This window comes from Lissotriton helveticus, chromosome 5_1 (genome assembly GCF_964261635.1).
Source record: "Lissotriton helveticus chromosome 5_1, aLisHel1.1, whole genome shotgun sequence".
NCBI classification, from domain to species: Eukaryota; Metazoa; Chordata; class Amphibia; order Caudata; family Salamandridae; genus Lissotriton; species Lissotriton helveticus.
In genome coordinates, this window is record NC_136065.1 from 106,464,204 (window position 1) to 106,481,680 (window position 17,477).

Below are 17,477 nucleotides of genomic sequence, written 5' to 3' on the forward strand. Positions count from 1 at the left end.
AGGGTTCAGGGCTAGGTTTGGGTTTTGGGGTACAGGGGTATTTTTAGGGTTCAGGGGTAGGTTTGGGTTTTGAGGTACAGGGGTATTTATAGGGTTCAGGGCTAGATTTGGGTTTTGGGGTACAGGGGTATTTTTAGGGTTTAGGGATAGGTTTGGGTTTTGGGGTACAGGGTATATTTGTAGGGTTAGGATGGTTTAGTGTTTAAGGGTGTTGGGTATTTTAAGGAGTAAGGGCGGGTTATGATTATGGGGTGCAGGGGTATTTAAAGGCAGCAGGGTGGGATTAGCACATGATATGAGACATGGCATGAAGGGCGGAACGTACCACATGCCCCCAGCGTTTGTCACGCCCCCAGCACACGCCCACAGCACAACGCAGACACGCCCACAAGGGACTACTTTGCTGGCACGGTTCTTTTACCTTTTAAATGTATATGGTGGGCGTCTGCATAGCCTATGACTTTTTGAGGCAACTGACCTTTCCAACGCTGTATTGGGTGTTGTGATTGGTACTGTGGTTCCTGAGATTACCCGCCTCAAAGGTTAGGGCTCTCTCTTTATTATATTAGTATAGATTGTATAGTAGTTATGGATATTCTGTGGCGGTAGTTCTGTGTATAGGTTAAACTTTTCCATATTATTTATTGCATGTGTTTGCTTGGCTAGTTTACCTTTTATGGTTTGGTATAGCGATTGTTGGAGTCTTAACTCTTGGTACCTGTGAGGCAGATCTAGAGTTTGTCAGAGATGGTGCTCCACTGCGATAGTGACGGAGTACCCTTTCTGCCAAACTGAAGGTCTGCCAGCCTGAGCTGTAGACTGGTAGAACTTAACTTTGTCAGCCACAAAGATTCCTCTGCCACTGACATTCTCCTCCGATTGCCTGACGGAGTAAGCGTCCCTGAAGGTATGGCCACTACACTGCCCGATCAATGTAGAGTTTTTACTGTCCCATACTGCCATGAAAAACATGGCGGTAAAGGAGAGTAAAAACATTTAAATTACCCAACGTCATAGGAGAAAATTCTCCTGGTGTAGGTGTAATGCCCAGCATAAGTCAGCATTCTAGTGCTGAGCCTGTATTCACACTAAACACCCACCCACCACTGATGTCACTGGTCAGGTGACACAGCTTCAATAAAAGAGGCCGAGCCCACGTGCTCTAGGCCAGTTGCACCATACCTCCAGTGTGTCCTGTGTCTGCGTGTGACTGATTGCCAGCATGAGGGCCTAGGGCCCATCCAGACTTTACAATGGCGACGAGAGCGGAGCTGCGCCCAGCGTGCCACAGCTAGAAAAAAAAAAACTTCAAGGAAAATGGGAAGGAGAGCTGCCTGCTGCAAAGGCACACCCCCTGAGAAAGCAGCCGGCCGCTGAGAGGCCCACGAGGCGTGTGTCGAGCCCCGGGCCTGGAGAAGGAGGAGGTGACCGGGAATCCACCCCGCACCTCTCCAGCCTGCTGTATGCCGCCCTGCCGTGCCGGTGCCCCGAAGCAAACGCGGACCGGCCAGAGCCCACCTGTACCGGCCACGAATGTGCCCACGTATGCTGAACCAACGCGGAGCCCACCCGCGTGGTAGAATAGGCCCGTCGGCCGAAGGTGAGCCCAAGCACTGAAAGCAGAGACCACCCGCAACACACACAACGGTATCAATGGCGGAATACCACTTTGGAATTTTGTTTTTGAAAATAAAAAACATTAAGAGTTTGATAGTATCGTCATTTTGATAGTACTGTCCCCCAAACTTTTACTACATTGAGAGTACCACTGTGATGACAGTTCCTGCTATTGGTTAGAGTTGTCTGAAAAAATGTGGAGTCAATTAAAAAGTTGTAATAACGAGTTACTTCTTTGGGTGGCATAAATGCTATTGCAAATCTTTTTTTTTATTCGCAATCGGAATGTGGTGTTTGTAGAATATTCTATACTAAGGGTGGATATTTTAAGTTGGTGCCCTATGGCTCTATTGTAGGGGAAATAACAACCTTGTGTTTGGCTGCTTGCATACATTTTTGCTCTAGTGTGTACCATCGTAATTTCAAAGTCTATAGCAGTTTTAGTTGGAGAGTAAGTGTTTTTTTCTTTTATTTTGTTTCGGGGATCATTGTACGTGGTGTTTGATTTGTTTGGTGGGAGGGAATATATGAGTGGTATATAGTTTTCTTGCAATTATCCATTGATGCTGTAGTGTTGGTAAAATGGAGATGTGCATGTTTTAATTACCATTCATGAGCTATATGGGGTATTGTGTAAGTGTTTTTGCATAATGTTTTCAAATAGAAAATAAAATTATTTATTTTTGTCGTAGGATGAAATCCTTGTGTGTGTGAATAACTGGAATATTTATACCAGGGAGCCAAAGAAACAGAACATTGTTCAGGAGGATTTCCGTCAACACAGCAGGGGATATTTTCCATGTGTACATCAAGGCTTCCTGTTTTGAGGATGTGCTCTGTGTCTTCATTGACACATTTTTGAGGTGTCTGATGACCAGAGGGGGAAACGCCTTAGATTTGAGTTAAGTGATGGCAGACAAACCCAGTTTACCAAGCCCCCAGCACATGCTTCTCATTAAAGGGAGACGCGATCTATATCTGGCTCCATTGAATGCAGATGCAGAAGTGTGAGCAGGATTAAGATACACCACACCTTGTTCCTATTAACAGAGCCCTGGCTGAGACTTGGAATTTGGAAATAATCAGAATAATTGTCCAGAGCATGCATGACCGCCCTTCTAGGTGAATGACGCCAAACAGAACCTCAGAGCCTAGCTAGCGCATCAGCACAGTCGCGTGCATGAAGAGCAGTGATCCTGCTAGATAGTATCTAGCAGGATCACAGATAGAAAACAATGATCTAAAAAGAAAGAAAAAACATTGGCAAAGCTAATAGGCCTCACCTTTTGTATTTTTTGCCGATTTTGCACAGCATCCCCAAAAAGCATTTTTTTGCTGGTGTAGCTGTGGCTAAAAAAACAAAAAATTAAAGGCACAAAGAGGAGACCACTGCTGTGGACCATGACATTACATAAGCGCAAGCATGCATCAGCACACATGCATGTGCCTGCGAAATTAAGCAGGCACCTTTTTTTACTTACTGCTCCAAGATGGGTTGATAAATAAAAAAAATTGAAGCAGTCCTTTTTTGGCTGTGTGTTATGTCACTTCTGCGACCCCTGGCATTTTGGTGAATTGACGCCCACGGGGAGAGGGTGGGAGGAGATGGGAAGAGGGGAAATGCAGCACATGGGGGAGAAAGCAGGGTGGGGAGAACCACAAGAAGGAATGAGCAATATGGAATCAGGGGCAGTGGAGTTTGGCAGGAGAGAAGCACACGAGAGAGCAGCACGGTGGGGAGACAACAACACGCAGCACAGAGTGAGTAGTTGTCATGGGGAGAACCACACAAGGACATAGCTGAAAAACACTAGCACTCTCTAGACCAAAAAGAAAAAAGTTTTCCCCTAAAATTGAGCAGTGAAAGGATCTAAGTCAGTCAATCAAAAGGATGATGAAGACTCTGTGCTCAAGGGGAAGGATAATTACAAGAAGAGGAAGTGAAGCCATTTATAAAGAAGCTAGGATAGGAGAGTGACAATAAAGCCAACCCAGCAGTGACCCATCCCCTGCCAAAGTGTGGGCGGGGGGCGGGCCAGGCCAGGGGAGGGAGGTGCCGGTGGGGAGGACAGAGGAGGGAAGTAGGGAGAGTGTGAGTACAACAAAATAAAGATAAACTTACCTTAACGCTGCTGCTGCAGCCGCTGTCTCCTGCACTTCGGCTCTTCCTGGGCTTCTGGCTCTGAGATAGGGTACAGGATCCCAGCCTGCCCTGCGACCAATCTTGTAGCTGCTCTCGCATGAGAGCAGCTTCAGGATTGGCCTGAGCGTCTACAACTTGCGCTCTCAAACAGACTGGGAGCTTGTGCCTGCTCTCTCTAGCCCCAGCAACGTAACTGAGGTTGGAGAGAGCTTCACTGCGGATGAGGGGTTTGGCCGGCTTAAGACGGCCGGCCAAACCCTCATGCGCAGTCAAGGGAGTGCCCACCACTCCCCCACCAGCAGTGTCATCCCCTGAACCCGCCCCCAAGACTCGTCAGAGTCCTTGAGGTGGGTCCAGGGGATTAAAATAAAATGATAATAAAATGGGTTTAAAACCCATTTTTTTAATCGTTTTATGTACTGGTGGTGGCATCGGGGCGGGCTCCTCCACCTTGATGGAGGGGTCGCCACTGAGCCAACCAATGATGAGCACTGAGTGGACTGTAAGCCCAATGTAAGTTATTGGATGCCCGCAAAAGGTCTGGTACAACTATACAGCTTGTGCTGTCTATTAGTCAAGACCTAAAAACGACTTCTTTTTCAAAACTTTTGTAACATTGTTCCAAAATAGGCAAATGTTGTTTAAAGTTTATCATTCTGGTAAGGTGGAATGGAAGGGATAGAAAAACAGCAAAACGGGGAAAAGAGACATCGAGCATTATGAAAAGAAAAAAAAGAAATATAAAAGAATACGAATCGACATAAATGTAGGTTTTACGTGGAATATAAAAACTGGAGGTTTACTAAACAGGGGGACGTCCAGAGGCTGTAAGAGGGGAGTGAACCAGTATCCTTGCTTTCAGAGTCCCTCTCATATCTCTGCTACCTCTGGGTCTCTCTTCTGTTGATTTCTTCTAAGACTGCAGCTAGACTACACCCAATTTGTTGTAAGAATGTACAAGCAACCGAGCCCAACCTAATTTTTGCCATCATTCACTGAGGATATCTTTTCACCTGCTTGTCCCTTATTCAAAGTAAGACTGAGTCCATCATAATCTCACCAGGGCTTCTGTTGCGACTTTGAGATGAACCGAGGATGTGAAAATGAAAGAACAATTAACTTTCAAAGGAAGCAGCACATGTTGCACATCATGCTGCAAGATGGCCCAGGCTTCCATGAATGTGCCCCAGTAGCGCTCATCAAATGCCCACAAATCAATCGTTGCAATCTCAGAAGTTAAAAGTACAAAAGTGCATTCCAGAATACACATTTTTCATTATAAAACCACACATCAATCATTGTTAAATTGCAAGTTTAATAAGTGCAAATGTGCCTTCAAACACAAAATTATATCCCAGCACCGCTCATCAAACATCAAAAAATTTAAAAAAGTGTAAATGTACCTTCTTAGAACAATGTCAGATAAGCTCTAAATTTTTGTTAATTACAATTTTTGGCAAGACCAAATTTAAATATTTATAAAATTAGTCTGAAATTGTAGACCTAGATGTGTACCTAAGTAGAATTATAATCTGTTTACTAGAGCTTTTCATTTGTGCAGCACCTTTTTGTATAACAAATGTGATTAATTTTTATGCTGCAGCATTACACAAACCGGCATCATACATGTGTTGCTCGTGTACTCCCTCGTTGGGAAACGTGGCCCAGTCGGTCTGGAAGGTTGGTACCGAATCGGATTCGATTAAACCGAATGCCGTTCGGAGCCTTTCCTGATGACATCGTAATCGACCGCTTCGTCTTCCATGTCCTCATACCCCATACATTGAAAATGGCGTTTCAAAACAGTGCATTGACCATAAGTCAATCCCTTACCCCCCCCCTCTCACTACACATAGAACTCTCGCTCTTAATGTCTTCAAAGCCAGCTGATTTAGCAGGGTCGTTCCTTGTCTTCATCAATGATCCCTATGTACGAGCACCCCATTTAGGAAGTAGCTGGGTCCCTTAACCCCATTGGATGGACGTATCCTGGTATAGTCCATATCATCCCCTCCCCTCAGCACCTTGACACCCTCACGGATATGTAGCGTGCTCTACAAGTACTCTGATTGATTGATTGATTGATCAATATGGAGGTATGGTAGTTCTGCACAGGGAACCATATCTATTTTTTTACTGTTCTCCAGCAGCTTATACATCAAATCATCTAGGGCCATTATTTGCCATAAATTGCCGATAAACAAGTCTGATGGGGTGCCATCTTTTTTCGACAATACTGTGGTCAATGTTTTGGGTGCACCCAGGAGATGTCCCAATAAAACTTTGCCTCAGCTCCCTCCCGCACCTGTGTGTCCACTCGCCATAGCTATCAGTACCAAGGTGGCTGCGTGGGATTTTGGACCCCAGTATAGGATCCATCTGGCTTTGAATTACCTTCCAGAAAGTCTGTTTCTCAGTGCTTGACCACCAAATATGAAGGAATGGGCCTCAATCCGTTCTGCATGCCCAGCAGTGGTCAGATGTGGACGGGGACATGGTCTTGAGTTTACCGGGTGTTAGCTACCACCTCATGGGTAGTTTATACTCCACTGCTCTACATTGTAAGCTCATGAAGTTTTTGCGGAGAGCTTGTCAATATGAGTCCCACGTGTGTGCCACAGTTTTAAACGTGCAGCAGGAGGTTTGACGACACCCAGGAGACGATACACGCTGCAGGTTACGCTAACGCTTGGCACGTGATGTCCATTCTTGGATTAAACCCAAGAGGTCGCCTTTTCCCAGCTCGTCCTCACACAGGTAACCGTTCTATTGATTAGGTAACGCCGCGCCTTTGTTGTTAATTGGCCCTAACACACCGGTTTCTTTCCCTTTTTTGGAATAAATAGCCACGTGTGGCTTCATTCGGTTGGAGACGCTTGCTCGACTCGATTGCTTTCCTTCTGAGCCGGAGTTCAGTACTTTTCTAAACACGGACTCCTTTAAAAGGCTCACCATCCTCTTCATTTATTCCTTTGTAGATATATAGGAAGCATTGGTTGCTTCTTTTTAGGTCGAGTATTTGAGACCTCTTGTATATACTTTAGTATATACTTATTAATATATAGTTATATGTGTATGTACTTTGTGGGCTCTGGAGATCGCCCTAGGAAGTGTCTGCTTCCGCTTAGGGACTTTTTGTCCTGTTCAACTGCCTCTATTTACCTGTCTTGATAGAAAACGACCAGCAGAGGTCAGTAAAATACCAGAATTGCTTTCTGCTGATGGACTTTTTCTTGCTTTTTCTGGCAATTGCCTCTATTTAACTTTCTTGATAGAAAACGACCAGCAGAGGTCAGTAAAATACCACAATCAGCATTCTCTAGATTCCAGTCCATAGAAATTGTCTTCCACGAGCACCCGCAGACAATAATATTTTTTTCAAATCTTGTATTTTCAGTGATATGACCACCGAAGGTGTGGTAAATAAATAATTAAATACCTGTGCTATTTTTGACTAGATATACAATAACAGATAGCTCAATAAATAAGAGTCAAGATTCGAGGTAGCTGGAGTTTGCAGGCTTTAATACAGCATAAAGGACAGCAACAGGACAACCTGCACGGGGAAGATCTGGGATGGCTAGCCTGGCAGGGGGGCCCCGACAGGTGTCGGGCAGGATCTGGAATGAGCGCGCTAACTTTAATAACAGTACACAAGTATATATACTAAAACAATTGCATTACAGTACATACAGTAGGCGTAGCAGTGGGCAGGGCCTGTAGCAGTCGCGAAAGATAAGGCAGAAAGTAGGTGTAACAAGAGGCGTGTACATAGACATGTGATGTAAACGTAACAGAATATGTCATAAAATGGGGCGGAAACATGGAGGGGGCTACCTAAGGAGCCGGGACCTCTGACCTAATGGTGCGCGCAAACTGGCAATGACGTGTTACTAGGAGAAGCTGGGGGCTATGACTTCTGTGCTAGAAGAAGAGACGAAAGTCTGGAGAGTCAGAGTGACATGTACCTAAACACTATCTAGTATCTGATGTTTAGAGAACATGTTGATAGAATCCAAAAGTTATCAGGGCAAAAGCTAACAGACACTAAGACTGGTGCATGCATTATTCTACATGTAGTGCGTGTTGAGGAATATTAAATGACCATTAATACAGTATTTCTCTTACATGGAGACGTAAAGGCTAGACGATGACTGAAACTATTGATGCGATTCAGTAGCTTAGGAATGCAGAGAAGGAGAGCTGGACTGATAACTAGAAGCATAACATACTCTTGGCAGACTGGCAGGCAGAGCCAGGCCGAGCCGGGCACTGTGAGGCAGAAAGTAAGTGAAGGGTCAGGGATACAGGTGGGGGCTGTATCGCTCCTCAGCGAGGGTTCAGGAGACAGGAGCTGAATCTGAGTCCGGGCCCTTTTGAGGCCTAGAAACGGGGATTTTTACTGAATTAACGTGCACACTGTGAAACGTGGCAACATAACTTTACATAGGCCTAATACTCGTAGCTTTCACGAGAACTGGAAATTGGCATACTAGAGTTGGACACAACTAGAATTGCGTCTTTAATCGATCATAAGGGAATACATATGCATATTAATCATGCACATATAACATAAGGTGGGGAACACGTAGGGACACAGAACATGGCAAAATTTACTTTTCCACATTCCCTCCTTGTCACTACGTTTCCATCAGGAAACATCAATATTCATGATACCATCTATCATTTCATACAGTATCATTTGCTCGTCTCGAATTGGCTTGGAACGGGATCTAGAGCTGGACTTAGGACTAGGAATACAGGATGTAGCACAAATGCCGCAAATCGCAGGGCCACATTGTAAACAGAGGCAGCAACTGAAAATGATCATTACTGCTATACCTAGGAATGACAATACTTTCCATCCCCAGGCAGAAATTATACTCCAGAGCCAACCGGACCATGTCCAGGTGCCTGGATTCTGGTGTAACTGATGGGCAATTTTGTGAAGTCTGGTTATAGCTGAATAAACAGACGGCGCGTTATTAGGAATGAAAATGCAGCAACTAGATCCGATGACTCTACATGCTCCTCCTCTATCGGCCAGTATGACGTCAAGAACGAGACGATTTTGGAGCACGACAAATCTCATAGCAGATTGCTCTTCGGTTAAATTACCTAGAGCAGAAGTAGTCTCATTCACTACTGCTTCAAGGGTTCTGGTTAACCTACGGATTAACTTACTATTCTGGATAGGTCCTATAAAGAAGAAGAAACCTCTGTTGAAGTCTGTATACTGTTCTAGAGCAGTTTCAGTTTGATCGACAATCGGGGACTCGATCTCCCTTCTATGTCTAATGTGTACTAGATGTGTGTTTCTATGATAATCGGATGGGGCTAGAAAAACTGGTGGCAGTAGGAAGGCAATGTAACATGTTCCATCCCAATCGAGGGGCAGACGAATATATGCGGTCTGACCACAAACAAAATAAGAATGACGTGAGGCTTTGAAAATAGATTTCCCACTGTCACTATACTTGACAATAGTAGTACAATCACTATGTCCTACATGTGCGGAACCATTCTTTCGGACACATAATTCACCTTTGACTGGTAGTACTGAAATAGCAGGTAAATCTGGAGTAGTATCAGACTGAACATTCAGGACCATAAAATTCGAAGAATAATTACCTAAATCATATACTTCATTTTCTAGATCTAACCCTGTTCTATGGGTGAGACCTTGCTTGTCTGGAAAACATGTACTGTTCAGAAGGGACATATCAGTTGAGGATGACGTTAACGTGGACCATGCTCCACACGAACCATTATGTGAAAACGGATAAGGAAAGAGTGGCAGAACTCCCTTCGGTGTCTGGAAAGGGGGGAGTCGACCACACACCCAACAATTAGTGGCATTGCTGGTCTGGTGTGAATAGTGCAACATTCTAATGAATGTATTATTTCTCATAGCAAGACGATAGGATAGCTCGTGAGGAGGCAGATCACTAAATGTGTGCTCTACTGTAGCATTAGAAAACTTATTTACATGAGAAATTGAAAAACATAAATGCAATGCATAACTTATGCAGGTAACCATCAAACTCAAAAATAGAAGAAAACATAGAATAATGATACATCTGATAGAGTTTTGACTAACTCTCTCACTATGGGGGTCTATCTCATACATGTCAGAAACCTGTCTAACCGTTTCACCTAGGGGAGGACTTAGACAATTAAACTGGCTGACTTATTTTACTAGACCGGAGTTTACTTTTATACTCCTGCTGCGGAGTTTTCTCTAACAGGGAGGGCTTGGTATCAATGTCATTTGCGGGACAGTCCTTAAGAATAGTATCTTGGCAGTCTTTAAAATCTTGACAATCCTTGGAAATGTTCTTGGAAACAGTTTTTAGTCGGAGTCCGTGAAATTTCTTGACATGTGACAGGTGCACCCACCCCTTACGGCCTTCCAGCTTCACGGCCGTGCGGGTGGTCAGAAGGACTAACTTCGGCTCCTTCCAGCGAGGCTCCAGCGGACTTGAACGATCAAAATTGTGGACAAGAACCAGGCATCCTGGAACGATTTCATGCGGTTTCACCTCGGTATTGTCTGGAAATGCGGCGGCAACCTGTGAACGACAAGAGTGGAGGGCAGACATCAAGGAAGCTAGGTAATCTGTCAGCATATTACTGGAAACATCTGTAATACTTCGGGGTCTAGGTGTACCCCACATATTCGGGGGGCGGCCGAATACGACCTCATAAGGGGACAGACCTGATCTGGAATGTGCGACCATGCGCATATAGAATAGGGCGACTGGCAGAGCTACTAGCCAGTCCACACCTTTCTCTTTACAGACTTTGGCAATACGGATTTTCAGGGTCTGATTATGTCTCTCTACGAGACCTGCTGCTTCAGGATGGCGTACACAATGAAACTTCCACTGGTACCCTAACAGAAGGGAAACATGCTTCATGAGTTCAGATGAGAATGGCTGGCCGTTGTCTGAATACACGACCCTAGGGAGTCCATAACGGGGGAAGAATTCACGAACCAGCTGCTTGGCAGTGGTTGCGGCTGTGTAATCTGGGACTGGATATGCCTCTGTCCACCTGGACAAAGCGCATACAACTACAAGGACATACTTGAAACCTCGACATCGCTCCATCTGAATATAATCCATCTGGAGGACCTCAAAAGGGTGGTCAGGAGGCTGGAATCCCCCTTGTTCCACCGGGACACTTTTACCTGTGCAGGACTATGTGCGGTATTAATAATGACTTGAACCATTGAGTCGGGGAGAAACCATGTGGCTTTTCCCTTCGTCAACCATCCCTGATCTGTCTGGACCCCTCCTTGTTCGGACCATTTCTTGATTTCATCGGGAGTAGCATGTAACTGGATATCTATGACATCTTGAGTGGGGTCCTTAACTGTCATACATATAGTCGGATCTGGAGTGTGTGTCATGTTAACTGGAATGTCTGGAGTCTGGGCTGTGAGCTTGGCTGTTCGGTCTGCTAGATCGTTACCTTGGGAAATAATGTCAGTGACTTTCGTATGTGCTTTGCACTTCATAATAGCGATAGCTGTCGGTAAATGTATTGCATCTAACAGAGCTTGAATCAGGAGACCATGCTGAATCTTGGTTCCATGAGAAGTCATGAAACCTCTCTCCTGCCAGAGCACTCCAAAGTCGTGTACGACTCCGAATGCATAACGTGAATCTGTGTAAATATTAACTTTCAGGTTCTTGGCACGTATGCAGGCTTGGGTCAGAGCGACTAGCTCTGCTGCTTGAGCGGACAGAGTGTCAATACGGTGTGTCTCTAAAACTTCAGTGTCAGTAGTCACTGCATACGCGGCTACTAGTTCTCCTGTACTTGTTCTCATACATGAACCATCCACATAAAGTGTCAGGTCGGGATCTGGTAGTGGAATATCTGTCAGGTCTTGTCTTGGCTTTGTCATGGTGTTAACAACTTCCACACAGTCATGTGTGGCAGGATTTGAAGTAACTGACGGTAACAGTGTAGCAGGATTTAGAACGTTGCAGCGTCTGATTTCTATGTGTGGCTGGAACAGTGTCAATTCATAACCTGTTAAACGTGCAATTGTCAAGTGCTGAGTCTGTGTTCGGTTTAAAAGAACTTCCACGGAGTGTGGGACTTGTACTGTCAGGGAATGTCCTAATACTATGGAATCACTTTGTCTGATAGCTAGTGCTGTGGCTGCAACTGACTTGAGGCACGCAGGCAGAGCCTGGGCTACTGGATCTAGTGTGCTTGAAAAATAAGCACAAGGCTTGTATTGTCCTGCTTGATCTTGTGTGAGAACAGATAATGCTGTACCATCACGTTCTGTGACAAAAAGCGTAAAAGGCTTACTATAGTTCGGTGTTGCTAGAACAGGTGCTTGGCATAAAGCTTTCTTTAATTCATTAAAAGCAAGTGTATGTTCAGATGTCCAAGGGAGGACAGTCGATACGGCTGCCTCCTGCGTCGTTAACTGTATCAGTGGCTTGGCTAGAAATGCATACTGGGGAATCCATTGTCGGCAATAAGAAGTGAGGCCGATAAAAGCTCGTACCTCTTTCTGGGTCTTGGGCTGAGGAAGACTTGCTATTAACTGGATACGGTCAGGTGTCAACTGCCTACCCCTCTTGGACAGTAAGTGGCCTAAATAGATCACTTGCTGGACACAGAATTGAAGCTTCGAAGGGGACACCTTGTGCCCCATCTCGGCTAGGAAATACAGGACTGTAAGTGACGCTCGCTCGCAGTCACGTTCAGAACGGGCTGTGATCAGTAGATCATCGACATACTGGAGCAGGGCAGTGTCAGTTGGCATGTGAATATTGTCTAGTTGTCTTTTAAGTGCTTGACTGTAAATACTAGGACTTTCTGTGAAACCTTGAGGAGCTCGTGTGAATTTATAGCTCCTTCCATTTAAACAGAATCCGAAAAGGAACTGGCTGTCTGGATGAATGGGGACACTGAAAAATGCATTTTTAAGGTCTATGACTGTGAAAAATGTGGCTTCAGAATCAATGGCTGTCAATAGGGAAGAAATATCTGGAACAACTGGGTACTGGGGAATGATACATTTATTAAGTTCTCGAAGGTCAATCACTAATCGATATACTGGAGGTGCATTTGGATCAGTACGTTTCATGACTGGAATGATAGGAGAATTACATACATTGGAGTCAGTTTCTACAACCACTCCTTGAGCAATGAGCTTGTCAATAATTTTGGATAAGGCTGCTACAGCCTCAGGTGGCAATCTGTACTGTCTGATTCGTGGTAACACTACACCTGGTTTCAGAGTCACACGATGGGGTGTGATTTGCATAAAACCAACATCAGTTGGACCTTGTGCCCATAGATGCTGCGGGACATTCAGTAATCTTGGGTCAAAATCACGTAATACATAGTGACCCTTAAAGTCACGTAAGAACAAACGTATTCCCTCTGGGGAACAACAAATAACTGCACCTAATTCTTTCAATGTCTTAATACCTAACACATTTTCTGGACATGACTTCGTAAGTAATAGATCAGTAGTTCGGGACAATGGACCAACTTCTAGAGTAACTGGCTTTGATATCTCGTTAACTATTGGTTTTCCTGAAAATCCAAGGGAAACATTTCTAGAGCCTGAGAGCGGAGCCCCTGGAACCTCGTCATGACTTATAGTAGTCCTACTTGCCCCTGTATCAATCAGAAACTTTCTGTCTTTCCCTAATACTTGACTGTGAACATAGGGACCCTCTTGATCTACAGGTATCTCGATGAGAGGCAAGCCTACCTCCCTCTCTAGGCTGTTTCATGAATACTGCTGGTACTCTGGATACTCGGACTGTGCATACTGGTACATTTGCTGTGTAACATGCTGTGTTGCAGCAATAGGCTGCGGTACTGTAACTGTCTGTTGTGCATTCTGTGCTGACTGAGAAGTCTGTGAAACTTGTTCTTGTCTAGGCGGACGTGGTCTTTCTTTAGTCTTACCAGTAGCTATATTGTGTTTCAGAACTGCACACTCGTTTATAAAATGACCTGGTTGTTTACAATAATTGCAGGTCCCTTTAACAGGAACTGCAGGATGACTGGCTTGATTCGTACCCCTCTTCTGACTGTCTTGAGGAACAGATTGTGCAACTAATACTTTCATTTTCGTGTCTTTCATACGTTTCCTTTCGTGATCTTGCTCTTCTCTGATTCTATTCTGGTGATACTGGAGCATCTGAAGCATTTGGGACGGAGTATTAGCTTGCCATGTACTTTCGACTTTCAAAACTCGATTTTTAACTTGTGGACTGGAATTCTCGACTAGTTTAGTAACAAAAAGATGAGGGTATGACTCACTACTCGTCTTGAGACCACTGTTGATGCTAAAGCATTTCTCGAATCTAGAATAAAAATCACTAGTATCTTCGTCTGGTTTCTGTTTACAGGCTGAGATTGCATCCCAGTCTTCCTTTTTCGTGGCTAGTAATCTTGGCAAAACTTGTATTAACAGTTCGGGTAGTTCTTTACATTTACCTCCTAGACCGGTACCTGGTACACGTGTATTTTCTTCAGCTTCTAGAGCTGCCCAATCTATCTTTTTCTCTCCCACCTCCCAATCTTTTTCCTTAAGTTTTTCGTATACCCCTGCGGGCAACAGGACTTTTAACATTTTAATAATATCTGGATATGTGTATTCTCCCATACGGAGCATGTCTTTTAATTCACGGTGGAACCCTGTTGGATCTTTATCGTGACAGGGAATTAACTTCTTCATCTCTAAGAGTTCCATCTTTGTAATCGGGGTGTAAACAAATACTCGTTGCATTTCACCAGCTGGTGTCCTAACTGGGTGTACTTCTCGTAACGGATGCTGTCTGTCTATGTAAAACGGTTTACTTTCTGGGGGTGAGACGTGAACAAAATGCGGATTCAGGAACGTTCGGTATTTGTGGCGCTGTTCTAGAATGACACTAATTAAATCGGTACCTAGACCTTTCCATTTATACTGGAGTAACTCGTTCAGAACATCATGTAACGGACCTGGATCAGAATGTTGACCCTCATACAGTGTAATGAGGTGCTGGATCATATACATACCCACCAGTCGCTGCTCGGCTGGGGGCAGTTTCAGAAACATTTGTGCCACTATTTCGTCTGGAAAAGTGGTAGAATCAGTAGCCCATCGGACTGCTGATCGGGCTAGTTCTTGTTCATGCATAGTACTAAGTTCACTATAACCGATTCGTGATTTCAGAATGTGATCGGTAGCTTGAAATACTTGCTCTAGAGAACCTTGTTCTGGTGCTGGAAGAGGAACAGTTTTCTTGTAGTCTAGACGTGAATGTCGGTCGGAAAGTCTAGTTCTACCTACATACGCTATTCTGGAAGGATTCTCGTCGTCTACCTCTTCAGTAGAAGAGTCATTTTCTTTCTCGCTTACTTGTGCTGCTTTGCGTTTCTCGTGTAACCTTATTATTTCTTTACGTATTTTCTTGTACATACTCTCTATACTACTGAGTGTCCTGTGTTTACCCTCGGCTATATTATCACTCCACCTTGTCAGAATTTTCATTTCATTCGGATCTTTAGTCGGGGAATCTTGTTCCCTTATTAAACAATTAATTAGAAACTTTAATAGTATGAGCTGGGTCTCAGCTTTCCTTAGAGACATGACTTCTCCAATACTTTCTGAATCTGTTCCTGTACGAATGAAACGATATATTCTGTCTAGATCTTCTTTCATATTCGGTAGGGTGTCCAAATACTCGGTCACCCGTCTTATGCGTAATGAGTATATAACCATACTATCATCACCTGGGACTGGATCATAACGGCATTCGGTAAGAGCTCGTCTGATATCTGCAACGGACTGATATTTGGGCGTACGCTGTAATGCACGTTCATGTAACTCGACTAACGTTACACGTTTGTGTGGCGGCGGGGTTCCCGGGGGACCTCCTCCCGCGGCCCCTAAACTGGAATCGTCGACTGATACTCTTCGTGTTAGCAGAGTGACCAGTGTAGCGGGTACTTGTAATGTAGGCTGGACCGGGGGTACCGTAACAGGTGCTGTAACAGGTGCCCCGGTGGCTGGAGGAGCAGAAATTACATTATTCACAGGAGCTGGCGGAGCAGGATTTGCATATTCGGGGACTGTGTCGTCCAAATAGGACGAGAGAAAAATATCAGCTGCGGTCGGTTTGTGACGTAGCTTGGTCGGAACTAATGGCGGCGGAAAATTACTGGATGCCTCCGGGGTTGCTTTTGGCAAGCCCTCGGCAAGAAGAGGGTACATACCCTTGATAAGGGCATTCCTCTGTCTGTCTGACTGTTCGGTTTTAACTCGTTCACCTATTTCGATTAATTCCCTTTCCTGGGCTCTTTCTGAGGATTCTCTACTTAATTCTGACTTTCTGATTTCTTTTTCGGTTCTTTTATGAGATTCTTTGCGCCATAACTCGATGGCATCTTTCTGTGACTGTCTGGCTTTCTTTTTCCATAATACTTCTTCCACTCGCATGATGCACTCGGCATCCCACGTACCTGATACGGGCCATCTATATTTCTCTTCTAATTCCTTAGTGTACTCGACCCATAAGTCTAGATATAATATGGCACTTATGCCATGCTTTTGATACATAAAATGACCTGGACTGTCCCTAGGCGGGACAGGAACTGCTTCTTCGAGCAGACCTTTTCTAGTTTTTAACTGACGTAATTTCGAGAACAAAGGCATGACTATACTGAGATCTGGACACAATACAATACACAATGAACACAATAATGACTTAAGACTGATCACTCATACCACGACATTAAAAACACATTGAAATAACATTTAAAATAACAGTTTGAACAGAAACATTACCTGAAATACTTGAAAATGGAAACACATGAATTTCTCGAGAACAGAACTTACTAGAATTACTAGATGCACTGCTGAAACAGTACGAAACATACCGGTCCCATAAAGAGACACGTCAGGACCCGCATCCACCTAAGTGGACACTTCGTGTTGGATTTGCGTACCCAAACCCACGGACCAGAGACAATAAGATTGACCCTGTCTAGATACTACCCCAGCAACGGTACTCACCGGGCAGCAAGAACGGAAGGCCTCGGACTGGACTGGACTGCTACGACGACGGACTACGAACTTCTCTTCAGTTACGGGTGGGCCTCCTGATACCTCGGACCATGGACTCTCGGCTTGGGCTCTGGTCGGGACTCGCCGCGTTCCTCCACCGCCTCGTCTGGATGCTGGACCGCAACCTCCGTCTCCTCCGTGGGCCTGAGGGATACTTGAAGCAGAAATATCTGCACGTGCACGGTATGGTTCCGTCACGGCTGCAGAGGGTCAGGGGGCTTGCGTGGCTTCTCCGGCGCGTGGGGAAAGGGCAAGTCCCTATTCGGGCGCCATTATGTGGTAAATAAATAATTAAATACCTGTGCTATTTTTGACTAGATATACAATAACAGATAGCTCAATAAATAAGAGTCAAGATTCGAGGTAGCTGGAGTTTGCAGGCTTTAATACAGCATAAAGGACAGCAACAGGACAACCTGCACGGGGAAGATCTGGGATGGCTAGCCTGGCAGGGGGGCCCCGACAGGTGTCGGGCAGGATCTGGAATGAGCGCGCTAACTTTAATAACAGTACACAAGTATATATACTAAAACAATTGCATTACAGTACATACAGTAGGCGTAGCAGTGGGCAGGGCCTGTAGCAGTCGCGAAAGATAAGGCAGAAAGTAGGTGT